This window comes from Peromyscus maniculatus, chromosome 14 (genome assembly GCF_049852395.1).
Source record: "Peromyscus maniculatus bairdii isolate BWxNUB_F1_BW_parent chromosome 14, HU_Pman_BW_mat_3.1, whole genome shotgun sequence".
NCBI lineage: Eukaryota > Metazoa > Chordata > Mammalia > Rodentia > Cricetidae > Peromyscus > Peromyscus maniculatus.
This window is the reverse complement of record NC_134865.1, coordinates 39,756,759-39,772,881: the sequence shown is the minus strand read 5'-3', so window position 1 is coordinate 39,772,881 and position 16,123 is coordinate 39,756,759.

Genomic DNA, 16,123 nt, shown 5'->3' with positions numbered 1-16,123 from the left:
AACACTGCGGAGAAACCTCAGGTGACTGCCCAGGCAGCTGGCTGTTTCTGTCAACTCACAAGATTTTTTGGAAGTTGCTTGCATGCACTTCCTGTTTTTATTTTTGTTAGCTAATATTATTCCCTTCTTGGGTCTCTGAGGGAGTTGAAGATTAGTTAGTTATGGTTGAAGATTAGTTAGTTATAGTTGAAAATTAATTAGGATAGAAAGTATATTAGATACATCTTGGATTTACCAAAATAAGATAGATAATGGAATTATTTTCTCTGATTTGTCAAATACCTGTTTAGGTATTTATTACTTGTATATATTGTATATAGTTATTGTACTTTTGTATATAGTTTTTCTTTTGTTAGTTATAACCTTTTGCTTTTTTTCTTTTTATTAAAATAGAAAAGGGGAAATGTGGTGGTCTGGGCCTCTAAGCCTGTCATGGCAGCTGTGTGGTCAAGCTGTTTTGGAGCCCCCCATAAGCTCCCTGCACAACTACCAATGAGAGGACTCAATCATGACTCCTACCTGTCCAGAGGTTCAAGGGTATTGGGACCTAAGAACCATTATCTAACAGATTTTTTAAGGCAGTGATATCTGTAAGGCACTGTAGTTCTGATCTTTTAGTACAACCAGATTATGATCTTATATAATACTTCTTTGGTTCTGCACAAAGAAGGTCAAGTGTTTTATCCTACTTCAGATTCATTTCAGTTAATAAAGTTATCAAATGACAATTCTGAACTTGTTTTCCTGGTGTGTCAATGAGTATTATAGTTGGCCATCTTGCCTCTATGTCAGGGAGTTTCCTTTTGACCCAGCATTTCAGCCTTATCTGGACAGGGAACATGGGAACTGCTTCAAGCTGGCATTGGGGTGCCATTGCTAGGGCCCTGAAAATGCTGAAAGGCTAGTCAAAGGCTGGACAATGGGGCATCTGTCAGAACTATGTGGCTATCTGACCCAGCTGTGTAGACTTGGAGCAATCACATTGGTTGGGCTGGTCTGCATTGGCTTTTAGCGAGTTTGGAGATCATAGTCATCTGGAGCAGTGTAGTCAGCAACTGAAGCTCAAGTGGTAATCTGTTGAGACAAATTTAAACTAGGAACAGAAGTTAAAATTTATGAACTTATTTGGAACCCTTAGGACCACATTCTTAGTAACTAGGAAGAACAGGAATTCCGAGACCAGGAGAGAGAAAAACATCCTTAGGAATAAACTATACTTATCTGGGGTCCTTCTGACCTCTGTGAAGTGGATCCAAGTTTTATGACTCTTTTAATCCTCTGAGGCCTACAAGAACTATCTTACAAAATGACATAAAAGTTTTAGAGACACTAATATTACCAATCTCTACTGAAATCCTTATCATAGACAAAGCAGGTGATAGGTATCTGTAAAACAACAGAAGTGGACTCAACAAGAACTAGAGATTTTGGTTAAAAGCATGTGCATTTTCCTTCTGTTCAGAGATCCCGATATAAATTAAACACAGATTTTTGGCCTGATGAGAAGCACTTCTAGGTTTATATTTAGATATCCTAGATAACAACTAAAATAAATCTAAAATGTTGAGCTTGTGAGACTGAAAAATAAGTAGTCATTGCTCTACCAGCTTATCAGAAATCGATTAAATGTTGAGCTCTGAACTGTTATATCATGGAATGGGAGGTCAATCTAAAACATTTCTCATCTAAATCTAAATCATTTTCTGATAGCCTCAAATCTTATAAGCTTTCATATCCTCAGACCCTTTTTTAGACCCATATATAAACTTTTATAACTTATTTAAACTTTTATATCTGGGAACATTTTCTTTAAAATGAGCTAACAAGCTGGCTATAGCGTTGTGGAAGGATCTGGTTGTCTGATGCTACCAAGCTGACAAAGTTACAGTTAGCCTAGCCATCAGTATTTATCTGAGAAGGATAAATTATATCTAAGTGCAGACAAAGCAGCTTCCAACTCTATAAATGACAGGGACCAGTACATACCCAGGTCTCCATAGCATAACGTTGGAGGCACAAGTATCTGAACAGCTTCATCCTCTTTGGCCATCAGGCCCATAAGGCAGAGTTTTTCTTATGGAAAAGGGACATGGGAAAGACTGATCTTACTTTAGCTAGACAAAAGAAGGTGCAATCAATTCCCTGATGTCCTGCTAAGAGGCCTTTCAAGAAAAAATGAAAAATGAAATTGAGAAAAAGACAAACAAAAAAGTGGAAGAAATCAATAAAGAAATTGAGAAAAAGACAAAAATGGAAGAAGTCTATAAAGAAATAGAGGAAAAGACAAAAAATTAGAAGAAATCAATAAATTCCTTTAAGAAAATCATGAAAGAGCAATTAAACAGGTGAGGGAAACAGTTCAAGACCTGAAAAGGGAAATAGAAACAATGAAGAAGACACAATCAGAGGAAATGCTAGAAAAAGAAAATCTGAGTAAATGAACAAGAAACACAGATGCAAATATAACCAACAGACTGCAAGAGATGGAAGAGAGAATCTCTGGTGTAGAGGATACAATAGAGGAAATAGATTCAAAAGTCAAAGAAAATACCAAAGCCAAAAACACAAATATGTCCAAGAAATTTGGGACACCATGAAAAGACCAAACCTAAGAATAATATGGATAGAAGAAGAAGAATACCAACTCAAAGGCACAGAAAATATATTCAACAAGATCATAGAAGAAAACTTACCCAATTTAAAGAAAGAAATACCTATGAAGATACAAAAAGCCTATAGAACACCAAACAGACTAGACCCCCCAAAAAAAGTCCCCTTGCCACATAATAATTAAATAACTAAACCTACAAAAGAAAGAGAGACTATTAAGAGCAGCAAAGGAAAAAGGCCAAATGATTTATAAAGGCAAACCCATCAGAATAACACGCAACTTCTCAATGGAGACTTTGAAAGCCAGAAGGACCTGGACAGATGCAATGCAGACACTAAGAGACCATGGATGCCAGCCTAGATGACTATACCCAGCAAAACTTCCAATCATCATAGATGGAGTGAACAAGACATTCCAAGACAAAACCAGATTTAAACAATACCTATCCACAAATCCAGCCCTACAGAAAGCACTAGAAGGAAATTCCAACCTAAGGAAGTCAGATGCTCCCATGAAAACACAGACAATAGATAACTCCATAGTAGTAAACCCCAAAGAAGAGAAGTACACACACACTACCACCAAAAGATAAACAGGAACTAACAATCACTGCTCATTAATATCCCTTAATATCAATGGACTCAATTCACCTATAAAAAGACACAGGCTAACAGAATGGATATGAAAGCAGGACCTATCTTTCTGCTGCATACAAGAAACACACCTCAATTTCAAAGATAGACACTGCCTCAGAATAAAAGGCTGGGAAAAGTCTTTCCAATCAAATGGTCTTAAGAAGCAAGCTGGGGTAGCTGTCCTAAATATCCCACAAAATCAAGTTCAAACTAAAATCAACTAAAAGAGATCAAGAAGGACATTGCATACTCATCACAGGAAAGATTCACCAAGATGAAGTTTCAATTCTGAATATTTATGCCCCAAACACAAGTACACCCACATATGTTAAAAAAAAATACTAAAGCTTAAATCACACATAAAACCCCACACATTAATAGTGGGAGACTTCAACATCCCACTCTCACCACTGGACAGATCTGCCAAATTGAAACTTAACAGAGAAATAAAGGACTTAACTGAGGTTATGACTCAAATGGACTTAATGGATATCTGCAGAACATTCCATCCTAACAAAAATGAATATACCTTCTTCTCAGCACACCATGGAACCTTCTCTATAATCGATGACATACTTGCTGACAAAGAAAATCTCAACACATACAAAAAAAAATTGGAATAACCTCCTGCATTCTATCAGACCACCATGGTTTAAAGTTAGATTTCAACAACAAAAATCACAGAAAGCCTACTGCCATGGAAACTGAATAATGCTCAACTGATTCACCAATGTGTCAAGGAAGATATAAAGAAAGAAATTAAAGACTTCCTAGAGATCAATGAATGCCCTGGCCAGCAGGGTCCTCAACGGGGACCTAAAAGGAGGGGCGATGAATGAGAGGAACAAGAGACACAAAGAATGAGAGCAAGACAGGATGTGTGATCAAGCTTCAAATTTTTATTTTTTCTCTTAAGGCATATATAGGTAGGCAAAGGGGGTTGCAAGCAGAAAGGAACTTAATTATGGGGGTTGCAAGTAGGAAGGAACTTAATTGTGGGCTGTTCGGCCAGCAGGGAATGTTGCTCTGGGGGTTATCGATCTTTGCTTGTCTATCTGCCTAATTGCTTAACTACAGCTAGTTCACCTGATATCTGAGAAGAGGTTCTGGTATTTGTGAGGAGAGGTTCTGGTGCTATGGAGACTTAAGCAAGGTCTAGATCTAAGAAAAGAGGAGAGAAGCCCAAATATGGCAGCATGTGTGTCAAGGGTTGCTTAGGCTTATGGCTCCCGTCATCTCCTCCCTTTTAATTATTTATGTAGGTCCAAGGTGGCAGTACAAATTCTCCTGGCAGCGATGGGCATTAACCAAGAAGTTGAAACACTGCCCTGATCCCCCCCAGTTTATTATAGGTGTCTTTTGCTGGAGAAGGGGCCCTGGATGTATTTTCATCCTTAGACATCAACCCCTATGCAATCAGGGATATTCCTATGGGACCCCGAGGCAGAAAGCTTGGTCCTCCCCCTGCAGTGCCATTGACCTCGCACCTTCCTTGGTACCCAAGCTCTTCCCAAGTGGGGCAAGCTTGCATGTTTCTGGGTTTTCATGCAGTTCCTGAAGGATAGTCATCACCCAAAGACTGCGTGGCCTTGATCAGCAAGATCAAGCCAATGATAATGGACCTGTATAAGTTTGGATGGCAGGGAGTCTATTTGTTTTTTTGATGAATTGGGTTAGCCTGCCAATTACAAAGGGACCCAAAGTTACGAATAACAAAATGCTGACTAATGGTCCTACGAGAGGAATCAAAAGGGAGAACATGGATGATCTTCACCAGTCATCTGCCGGGGCAGAGAATCACTGCTTATGTAGTATTAGGCTAAGTTTATGTAGCTTATTTATCTAGGTTTCTACCATTCCAGACTCATTAATATAATAACAACATTCTTCCCTCGGAAAAAGGCATGTCCCATTCCATCCTAACACAAAAGAATATACCTTCTTCTCAGCACCCCATGGAACCTTCTCAAAAATTGACCATATGCTTGGCCACAAAACAAATCTCAACAGATACAAAAAAATTGGAATAACCTCCTGTATCTTATCAGACTACCATGCCTTAAAGTTAGACCTCAACATCAACAAAAATTATAGAAAACCCACAAACTCATGGAAACTGAATAATGCCCACCTGAAACATTAATGGGTCAAGGAAGAAATAAAGAAACAAATTGAAGATTTCCTAGAATTCAATGAAAATGAAAATACAACATACCCAAACTTATGGGACACTATGAAGGCAGTGCTAAGAGGAAAATTCATAGCTCTAAATGCACACATAAAGAAGATGGAAGAATCCCATACCAATGAATGAACAGCACAACTGAAAGCTCTAGAACAAATAGAAATAAGCTCATCCAGGAGAAATAGATGACAGGAAATAATCAAATTGAGGGCTGAAATCAACAAAATAGAAAACAAGAGAAGAATACAAAAAATCAATGAAACAAAGAGTTGGTTCTTTGAAAAAAAAAACCAACAAGATAGACAAACCCCTAGCCAAATTAACCAAAAGGCAAAGAGAGAACACCCAAATTAACAAAATCAGAAATGAAAAGGGAGACATAACAACAGACAACGAGGAAATCCAGAGAATTGTGAGATCATACTTCAAAAACCTGTACTCCAAAAAAAAATAGAAAACCAGGAAGAAATGGATAATTTTCTGGATAAATACCACATACCAAAATTAAATCAAGACCAGATAAACCATTTAAATAGACCAATAAACCCTAAAGAAATAGAAACAGTCATCAAAAGTCTACCAACCAAAAAAGCCCAGGATCAGATCGTTTCAGTACAGAATTCTACCAGACTTTCAAAGAAAAACTAATACCAATCCTCTTCAAAGTGTTCCACACAATAGAAACAGAAGGAACACTACCAAACTCTTTTTATGAGGCTACAATTACCTTGATACCCAAACCACACAAAGATGCAACAAAGAAAGAGAACTACAGACCAATTTCCCTCATGAACATTGATGCAAAAATACTCAACAAAATATTGGCAAGCCAAATTCAAGAATACATCAAAACAATTATCCATCACGACCAAGTAGGATTCATCCCAGGGATGCAAGGATGGTTCAACATATGAAAATCAGTCAATGTAATACACCATATAAACAAACTGAAAGAAAAAAACCACATGATCATCTCATTAGATGCTGAAAAAGCCTTTGACAAAATCCAATACCCCTTCATGATAAAGGTCTTAGAAAGATCAGGAATACAAGGAACATTTCTAAACATAATAAAGGCAATTTATAGCAAGCCAACAGCAAACATCAAATTAAATGGAGAGAAACTCAAAGCGATACCACTGAATTCAGGAACAAGACAAGGCTATCCACTCTCCCCATATTAATTCAATATAGTACTAGAAGTTCTAGCTAGAGCAATAAGAAAACAAAAGGAGACCAAAGGGATACAAATTGGCAAGGAAAAAGTCAAACTTTCACTATTTGCAGATGATATGATAGTATACATAAGTGACCCCAAAAACTCTACTAGGGAACTCCTACAGCTGATAAACTCCTTCAGTAAAGTGGCAGGATACAAGATCAACTCAAAGAAATCAGTAGCCCTCCTATACACAAATGATAAAAGGGCTGAGAAAGGAGTCAGAGAAACATCACCCTTTACAATAGCCACAAATAATATAAAATACCATGGGATAACACTAAGTAAACAAGTGAAGGACCTTTTTGATAAGAACTTTAAATCTCTAAAGAAAGAAATTGAAGAAGATATCAGAAAATGGAAAGATCTCCCATGCTCATGGATAGGTAGGATTAACATAGTAAAAATGGCAATCTTACCAAAAGTAATCTACAGATTCAATGCAATCCCCATCAAAATCCCAACACAATTCTTCACAGACTTGGAAAGAAAAATACTCAACTTCATATGGAAAAACAAAAGACCCAGGATAGCTAAAAGAATCCTATACAGTAAAGCAACCTTTGGAAGCATCACCATCCCTGACCTCAAACTCTACTATAGAGTTATAGTAATAAAAACAGCTTGGTACTGGTATAAAAACCGACATACAGACCAATGAAATCGAATTGAAGACCCTGATATTAATCCATGAACATATGAACACCTGGTTTTTGACAAAGGAGCCAAAACTATACGATTGAAAAACGGAAGTATCTTCAACAAATGGTGCTGGCATAACTGGATGTCAATATGTAAAAGATTACAAATAGATCCATATCTGTCACCATGCACAAAACTCAAGTCCAAGTGGATCAAGACCTGAACATAAATCCAGTTACACTAAACTTAATAGAAAAGAAAATAGGAAGCAATCTTGAACACATTGGCACTGGAGACCATTTCCTAAATAAAACACCAACAGCACAGACCCTGAGCACAACAATTAATAAATGGGACTTCTCAAAATTGAGAAGCTTTTGCAGGGCAAAAGACACAGTCAATAAGACAAAAAAACAACCAACAGAATGGGAAAAGATCTCCACCAACCCCACATCTGACAGAGAATTGATCTCCACAAGATATAAAGAGCTCAAGAAACTAGACATCAAAATACTAAACAGTCAAATTTAAAAAAAAAAATGGGCTAAAGAGCTAGACAGAGAATTCACAAAACAAGCATCACAAATGGCTGAAAGACATTTAAAGAAATGCTCAACATCCTTAATCATCAGAGAAATGCAAATCAAAACGACTCTGAGATACCACCTTACACCTGTCAGAATGGCTACGATCAAAAACACCAATGACAGTCAATGTTGGAGAGCATGTGGAACACTCCTCCACTGTTGGTGGGAATGTAAGCTTGTACAACCACTGTGGAAATCAGTTTGCCAGTTTCTCAGAAAATTAGGAATCGAACTACCCCAAGACCCAGCCATCCCACTCTTGGGCATATACCCAAAGAATGCTGATTCATACCATAAAGATACATGCTCAGCTATGTTCATAGCAGCACTATTTGTAATAGCCAGAACCTGGAAACAACCTAGATGCCCATCAACAGAAGAATGGATGAAAAAACTGTGGTACATATACACAATGGAGTACTACTCAGCAGAGAAAAACAATGAAAGCATAAAATTTGCAGGCAAATGGATGGAACTAGAAAAAATCATCCTGAGTGAGGTAACCCAAATCCAGAAAGACAATCATGGTATGTACTCACTCATAAGTGGATTCTAGATATAAAATAAAGAACAATCAGACTACAACCCACAGAACCATGGAGGCTATATATATATATATAGCATGGAGGTCCCTAGGATGACTGTGGCTTATAATAAATTTCAGTTTTACTCAATTACTGAACAAACCTCAATGAAACATCTCACTATTAAGATAAGAATACATACTCTATCAAGCTGATAATAGAAAAATAAATTAATTAATTTTGAACAATAAAAAATAAATAATAAAAATAGAAAAATTTGAAATATTTTACTAAAGTTAAAAAAAGGGAGAATTAGGGACTTATCATTCCTCTCCACATTCTATTCTTTCCCTTGTCTTATATATTTAAAAAAATTTTTTCATCAGTGGATTCTGCTGGAGTTTATCAGTGGATTCTGCTGAAGGATCCGATGCAGATAAGCACTGGAGGGCTCCTGTTGCAAATCACCCTCTGGAGCAATGGAAGGATCTTTCTACTAGCACGTGGAGGAGACCCGATCTAGTGTTGGTGTGGCCCCGGAGTTTGGTTTATGTCTTTCCGCAGGACAATGAGGTTCCTCTTTGGATTCCTGAGCACTGAACGCATCATGTGGCTGCCACTGAAGCCCAACATGACAGAGACCTAATGGGTCTTCATGAAAAACTCTCCCCTTCTGATGCCAATGAAGATTGAGAGTCCAATATGGCCAGCTTTGGCAAGCCTAGGAACTGTAGCCATGAGATTGGATTCTCCAGAAGAGCTGCCAGCTAAAGTCATGCTGGGATCAAGAAAAACGGGCCTTGGCGGTTCATGTTCTTGGAGTTGTATCCATGCCAATGGATGTCCACACAATTCAGAAGAGAATTTGACATTGCTGCTGCCGTTGTTGCTGTTATAATAATGGCACACACCGCTGCTACTGTTTCTGGGATTACCATTTCATAATTGCTTACTACAGCTAGCACAGTGGAGACCCTGGCAACAAAAGTAGCTACCACAGTTAATCTTTCATTCTATTGGGCATGATAAATTTAATTCAGTGGTTATATACATCTCAATTGGCTTTGAAAATTATAAACTTATAAACTCAAGTTCCAGTTGCTTTTGGGATACTATCTTACAAGGACTCCAATGTACAGTATGGCTCGATAAGGAAGGGAATGGCTCAGTTGTCTTTCGCCTACTGGCTATGGGTGAGATAGGACCTCTGTTGGTCTTTTCTGTATCGAACACACAGATTGCAAGCCCAGTGCCACTTTGAGATCTTTGGCAGCAATTAACTATGCAGCTCACACACAATTGAGCTGGTATGATAATGAGTATTCAGAGACGGGTAATGCCTGGGGGGCACTCACCAACCTAAGACAGAGCACCTGTGTGGCCTGGGCAGGTGTCTCCATGACGGGTAAGGTGACCTGCTGATGTCCCACACAACCCAAGTCAGAAGCTCATTTTTTAATAAAAGGGGGACCTACAGGGCCCTGGGCCCCGTTTTGGGTAAATGTTGCCTTGCTTGCGGACCTTGACCTTGATATCCTCCCAATGCTAATTCCCTGCCAGGTTCCATCCTCCTGAATGCTTAAGAGAAGTTCCTTGTCTGTGTATCCTAAATAATGGGCGTTAACAGCTTAGATGCAAGATTGTAAAACACCAGTAGTGAACTTCTGCCCTCCGGGGTCCTCCCATTGTGCTGTAAGCCTGTAATTAAGACCTCCTACCCCCTTCAAGAAATGACATTTGACATTTAAAATATATATATATATATATATATATATATATATATATATATATATATATATATAATTGAATGAATACTGTGAATGTAATCTATGAATACCACAAATGTGATTAATATCATGAGTGTAAGTAATGAATATCATGAGTGTAATTTAAAAAACAAATAAATAAATAAAAATTAAAATTAAACAAAAAAAACAAAAAAGAATATATCAAGTATAAGTATTTATTCAAATTATACTCCACATCATTCTGTTAAATGATTAAAGAGTGACAATAATCTTCAGTAAAATTGTTGTGGATGAGTATGTGTGATGTATTTCAGGTTTAAGTTCTATAGTTAAAAGAACCTGTGTCTCAAAGTTAAATTGTATCACACTGGGCATTTGCATTACTTTCACTCTGAAATGAATAATTTGTGATGGTTTAAAGGTGTGGATCATTTTTCTGTGATATACAGATATTTTCTCTTTATATTATTGAACTTAAAACAGTTTATGAAAAACAATTCAGCTGCCACAGGGATTTAGCATTTATATTAACTTGAACAGAACACCCATTTTAGCTGTTGCAAAAGTATTTATGTAGATTACTTGAAGAGTCATTTTGCCAACTTTGGAGATGTGCTAAAAAATATTAGGCTTCCATACGTCTAGCCTGAAATTCACTTAACAGTATTTGATGAATAATTTACATATTCCTTATTATTGCTCATATGTATATCTCTCTACATAATCAGTTTATAGAAATCATACAGCCACAGTTCTCAACATGTATGTTATGATCGTTTTGGGGATACAATGACCTTTTCACAAGGGTTATCACAGACCATCAGAAATATCAGATATATACATTAGAATTCATAACAGGAACAAAGTTATACTTATGAAATAGCAGGAAAATTAATTTTATAGTTTAGGGTCATCAAAAATGAAGAACTATATTAAAATGTCACAGCATTAGGAAGGCTGAGATTGACTATCCTACACTGAGACTCATCAGTAGTCATTGTACAAACAGCATCTTTTATTTATTTTTGCCTGTATGTTTTTGTTTTTTACTTTTTTTTGGTTTTTTTGAGACACTGTTTCTCGGTGTAGCTTTGTGCCTTTCCTGGAAGTCGCTCTGTAGCCCAAGCTGGCCTTGAATTCACAGAGATCTGCCTTCCTCTGCCTCCTGAGTACTGAGATTAAAGGCATGCGCCACCACCACCCTGCTGTTTTTTACTTTTCTAAAAACTTAATAATTTATTAATTATTTTATATCCTTACCACAGTTTTCACCACATCTTTTCTTCCAATTCCCTCCCCAATTACCCTCCATACCCCAATCCACTCCCCCTCTGTCTCTGTTAAGAAATGGGCCAGCTTCCAATGCATATCAACAAACCAGACATATCAAGTGCTGTAAGACTAGCAACCTCCCCATGTAATTACACTAGGCAAAGCAATCCAGTAAGAGGAATAGGGTCCAAAGAGCCAACCAAAGCATTAGGGACAGACCCTGCTCCAATTTTTAGGAGTTCCACAAATAGACAAACTACAGAATTGTTACATATATGTAGAGAGCTGAGTGTGGGTCTCATGTAGTCTCCCTGGTTGCTGGTTTAGACTGTGAGTTCCTATGAGTAAGAATAGAAGAAGAAAGAATTGTAGGAACCAGGGGGATCAAGCAATATCCTATCTTAGTGAGAAAATGGAGACATAATTTACTTAAAATAAGTTGTTACCTCCTTCCTTTGGACTTCATAATATTGCTCTTTGCATTTGATTATTTCCACTATTATAGTTTTCTATAAAACCTAGTTTTAATTAAATGATATGTTGTTGTTAGCACTGTCATTTATATAACAACTAATCTTCATAATGCCTTCCTCATATTTAATGAAGATTCAACTCATCAAGGCAAATATAAATAAACCAAAGCTATAATACATTTATTTGTACTCATAAAAACAGGGAATCAAAATGAGGTTAAAACAATCATTAATATACACTTTTCAAAATCTAAAATACTGGAAATATAAGTGATAAAGAATACAGTAATATCACACAAAATAAAACATCATCTTCAACAAATTGCATAAAGTTATTATGTAGCTACTTTGACTTTGTATTGCAGTCAATAATCATCAATTAGCAAGAATTCTGTTTCACATTGCCATTGCTTTAATATTTTCAAAAAGAACCCTTTGTAATTAATGAGTTGAAGTTTAAAAAATATGCATAGATATTTTTTCAATAAGCATTTAGTAATTATAAGGTCTACTTCTGAATAAACACTTCTAAATTTGCATCAAGGGTAGAGCTTCCTAAAGTGATACTTGTGATATTGTATAAGGAGTGAATATTGATCAAAGATTTTGTATAATTCCACACATTTAGAAGGAAATTTTATTGCAAAAATATATGATAATAAAGAAAAGTTGATAATTAAAAAAAGAGATTCTATCTTATATCTGTCAGAATGGCTAAGATCAATAACACAAGTGACAGCTCATGCTGGTGAGGATATGAAGCATGGGAAACACTCCTCCATTCTTGGTGGGAAAAAACATGTACAGCCACTATGAAAATCAATATGGCAGTTTTTCAGAAAGTTGAGAATCAATCTACCTCAAAACCCAGCTATACCATTCTTGGCCACAAGACATTGTGGACATTCCATGTTCATTAAGGCTCAACCATATTCATTGCGGCCTTATTCATAGTAGCCAGAAACTTGAAACAACCTAGATGTCCCTCAACCAAAGAATAGATAAAGAAAGTGTGGAGTATTACTCAACTGCTAAAAAAATGTTATCATGAAATTTGTAGGCAAATGGAAAGAACTAGAAAAAAATCATCATATGTGGGATAACCCAGACCCAGAAAGACAAATATGGTATGTATTCACTTATAAGTGGATATCAGCCATTAAGTAAATGATAATAAAGCTACAATCCAGGGAGGTTAGGTAAAGAGGACAGGTCTAGTGGGGACACATTGATCTCCCTGGGGAAGGTAAATAGAATAGATTCTATGAGTGGACTGAAGGCTGATGGGGATGGTGTGACAGGGATCAGTTAGGGGTGGAAGAAGAGTATATGCGGAGAGACAACTTAAATTGGGATGTCTTTGCGGGGGGATGATATGGAAACCTAGTAGAGTGGAAACTTCCTGGAATATATGATATTGATTCTTGTGAGGACTACCTACTAGTAATGGGGATATGGAGTTGTAACTGGGTTTTCCATGAAGGGACTGGGTTGTATTCAATTGAGTTGCTGGCCAAGGGGAATTCATAGAAATCCCCAACAAGCCGTACTGATGCTAATACAAAAGGTTGCTCTCTGCAAACTGACAGCAGGGCCCCATTGCCAAAGACAAAACCCATACAACTTGCTGAACATGGATAATTCAAGCTGGTGCCTACATGGAGCATTATTTCTATGTTCTAGTCTTTTTGGTGCGAGAGGGTACTCTGTAGTCTACCAAAAGAGAAATAATAACACCAACCTAGCCACAAAATCTTTGACCTAAAATCTGTTCTGCCTTCAAAATATGCTAGGGCAATGGTGGGAGTAGAACATTTGGGAGTAGCCAATCAATGTCTGATTTGACTTAAGGCCCACTCTATGAGAAACTACCCATACCTGACACTCATTGTGTAACCAAGAAACCAAGAACCAGAGACTAAATAGTCCAAAGCCCATGGTTAAATCAAACATGACTGGTATTTTTTAAAAAAAGAATAAAATGATTTCTAATGATACACATCATCAAAATCATCATCATTATCCAGTCATCATCAAAGAGGCTTCCCCCAGCATCAGATGGGGACAGATGCAGAGACCCAGTCAGATATTATGCAGAGAGAGAATCTACATTGCCTTTTCTCCATCAAATCCCTCCCCTCAAAGTTCAGGGAATCCTGTAGAAGAAGAGGCAGAAAGATAAGAATCAGAGGGAATAGAGGACACCAGGAGAATAAGGCCCTCTAAATCAACTAAGCAAGGCACATATGAGCTCATGAAGACTGAAGCAGCAAACACAGGACCTACATGGGTCTACATCAAGCCCTCTGTATATGTATTATAGCTTTTAGCTTAGCATTTTTTAGACTCCTGACAATGAAACAAGTGGGCCTCTCACTCTATTGCCTACTTTTGGGACTCTTATCCTTCTGTTGGGTTGCCTTGTCCAACTTCAATAAGAAAATTCTTCCTTTATCATCTTATATTTTATTTTGTCATGTTTGGTTGTTATCTCTTCGAAGCCTGTTCTTTTCTAATGAAAGACACAAAGGGAGTGGATTCAGAGAAGAGGGGAGATGGGGATAAACTTGGAATAGAGGGAGGAGAAGCTATAATCAGGATATATTATATGAGAAAATAGTCTATTTTCAATAAAAAAATATACTAATCTTACTTATGCAAAGAAAATTATATTTAATATTGTTTTCTATAGAATATTGAAATTAGTGATTTCAAAGTGATAAACATTAATAGCAAACAAATATTTGTTTATTTGTAATGATTTATTTTTATTTTATTTACATTGGTGTTTTGCCTGCATGTATATCTGTGTGAGGGTGACAGATGCCCTGGAATTGGAATTACAAACAGTTGTGAGTTGTCATGTAGGTGCTGGGAATTGTACCCCAGTCCTCTGGAAGAAGAACCAGTGCTCTTAACCACTGGAGTTATCTCTCCAGCCCTTTGTTTATTTTTTTAAGGAACTGTGCACTGCAGATTTTTTGTAAAAGCCACTAGACAAATTTGAAAGCTTATTAAATCATGCATGATGATGTCCATGACTGATTCTGTAACTGACTTTAGCCTTTTTAAAATCTAAAATAATTGAATTTAATCCTTTACTAATGAAAGAATTCAATTTCAAATGACCACTTTTCTGCAGCTTGATAAGTTTTAGCTGTCAAAATCCATTATCCTAAAATATTTAGTAGAAATATATTTTAAATATGCCCACTCATTTTTCTGTGATATAGGTATTTTCACAGCTACTCTGACGTATATTTCTGTCAAACAACTAGAAAAGCATGCACATATCTCCTTGATATCCACACAGGACTATTTCAATCACTCCTTAATGAAATGTTGTCATCAGCATGTAAGTAAAGTCAGGTGCCAAAATAACAGCAAATAGTTTTAAATTCTTTGTTTGTGTTTTAATTTTTCTTTTTTTTCTTTTTTTTTTTTTTTTTTTTTTTTTTTTTTTTTTTTTTTTTTTTTTTTTGAGACAGAGTTTCTCTGTGTAGCTCTGGCTGCCCTGGAACTCATTTTGTAGACCGGGTTGGCCTCAGACTCACAGAGCTCCACTTGCCTCTGCATCCCAAGTGCTGGGATAAAAGGCACATACAACCACTGCCAAGCTAGTTTCAGATTCTTTTTCTTTGTCTGTTTTGTTTTTGTTTTTCAGAGACAAGGTTTCTCTGTAGCTTTGGAGCCTAGCCTATCCTGGAACTCACTCTCCAGACCAGGCTGGCCTTGAACTCATAGAGATTTGCCTGTCCCTGCCTCCCAAGTGCTGGGATTAAAAGCATGAGCCATCACTACCCGGCTTGGTTTCAGATTCTCAAAAAATATTTTATTAATTATTTGAGAATTTCATATAATATATTTTGATCATATTCATCTCCTCTACTCCAGTTCCTCCCAGATCCATTTCACCTTCCTACCCATCTAATCTCACGTTCTCCATAATTTTTATTTTTAAACCCATGGAGTCCACTTTGTGTTGCTCAAATACTCTTGGCTGTAGTTGACCTGGGGGGTCACACCATTAAAGAAAACTGGCTCTCCCTCTCATAGGAGTCATCAAATAGCTTCTGTTAGAGGTGGGACTTCATTTCCAATTTGCCTCTTCATGGTGGGATTTTGTCTTGGTTGTGCTTACACAGGTCTTGTGCATGTTGTCCCAATTACTGGGAGTTTGTATGCAAACTGCCCCACTGTGTCTAGAGATCACTGTTTCCTTGTAGT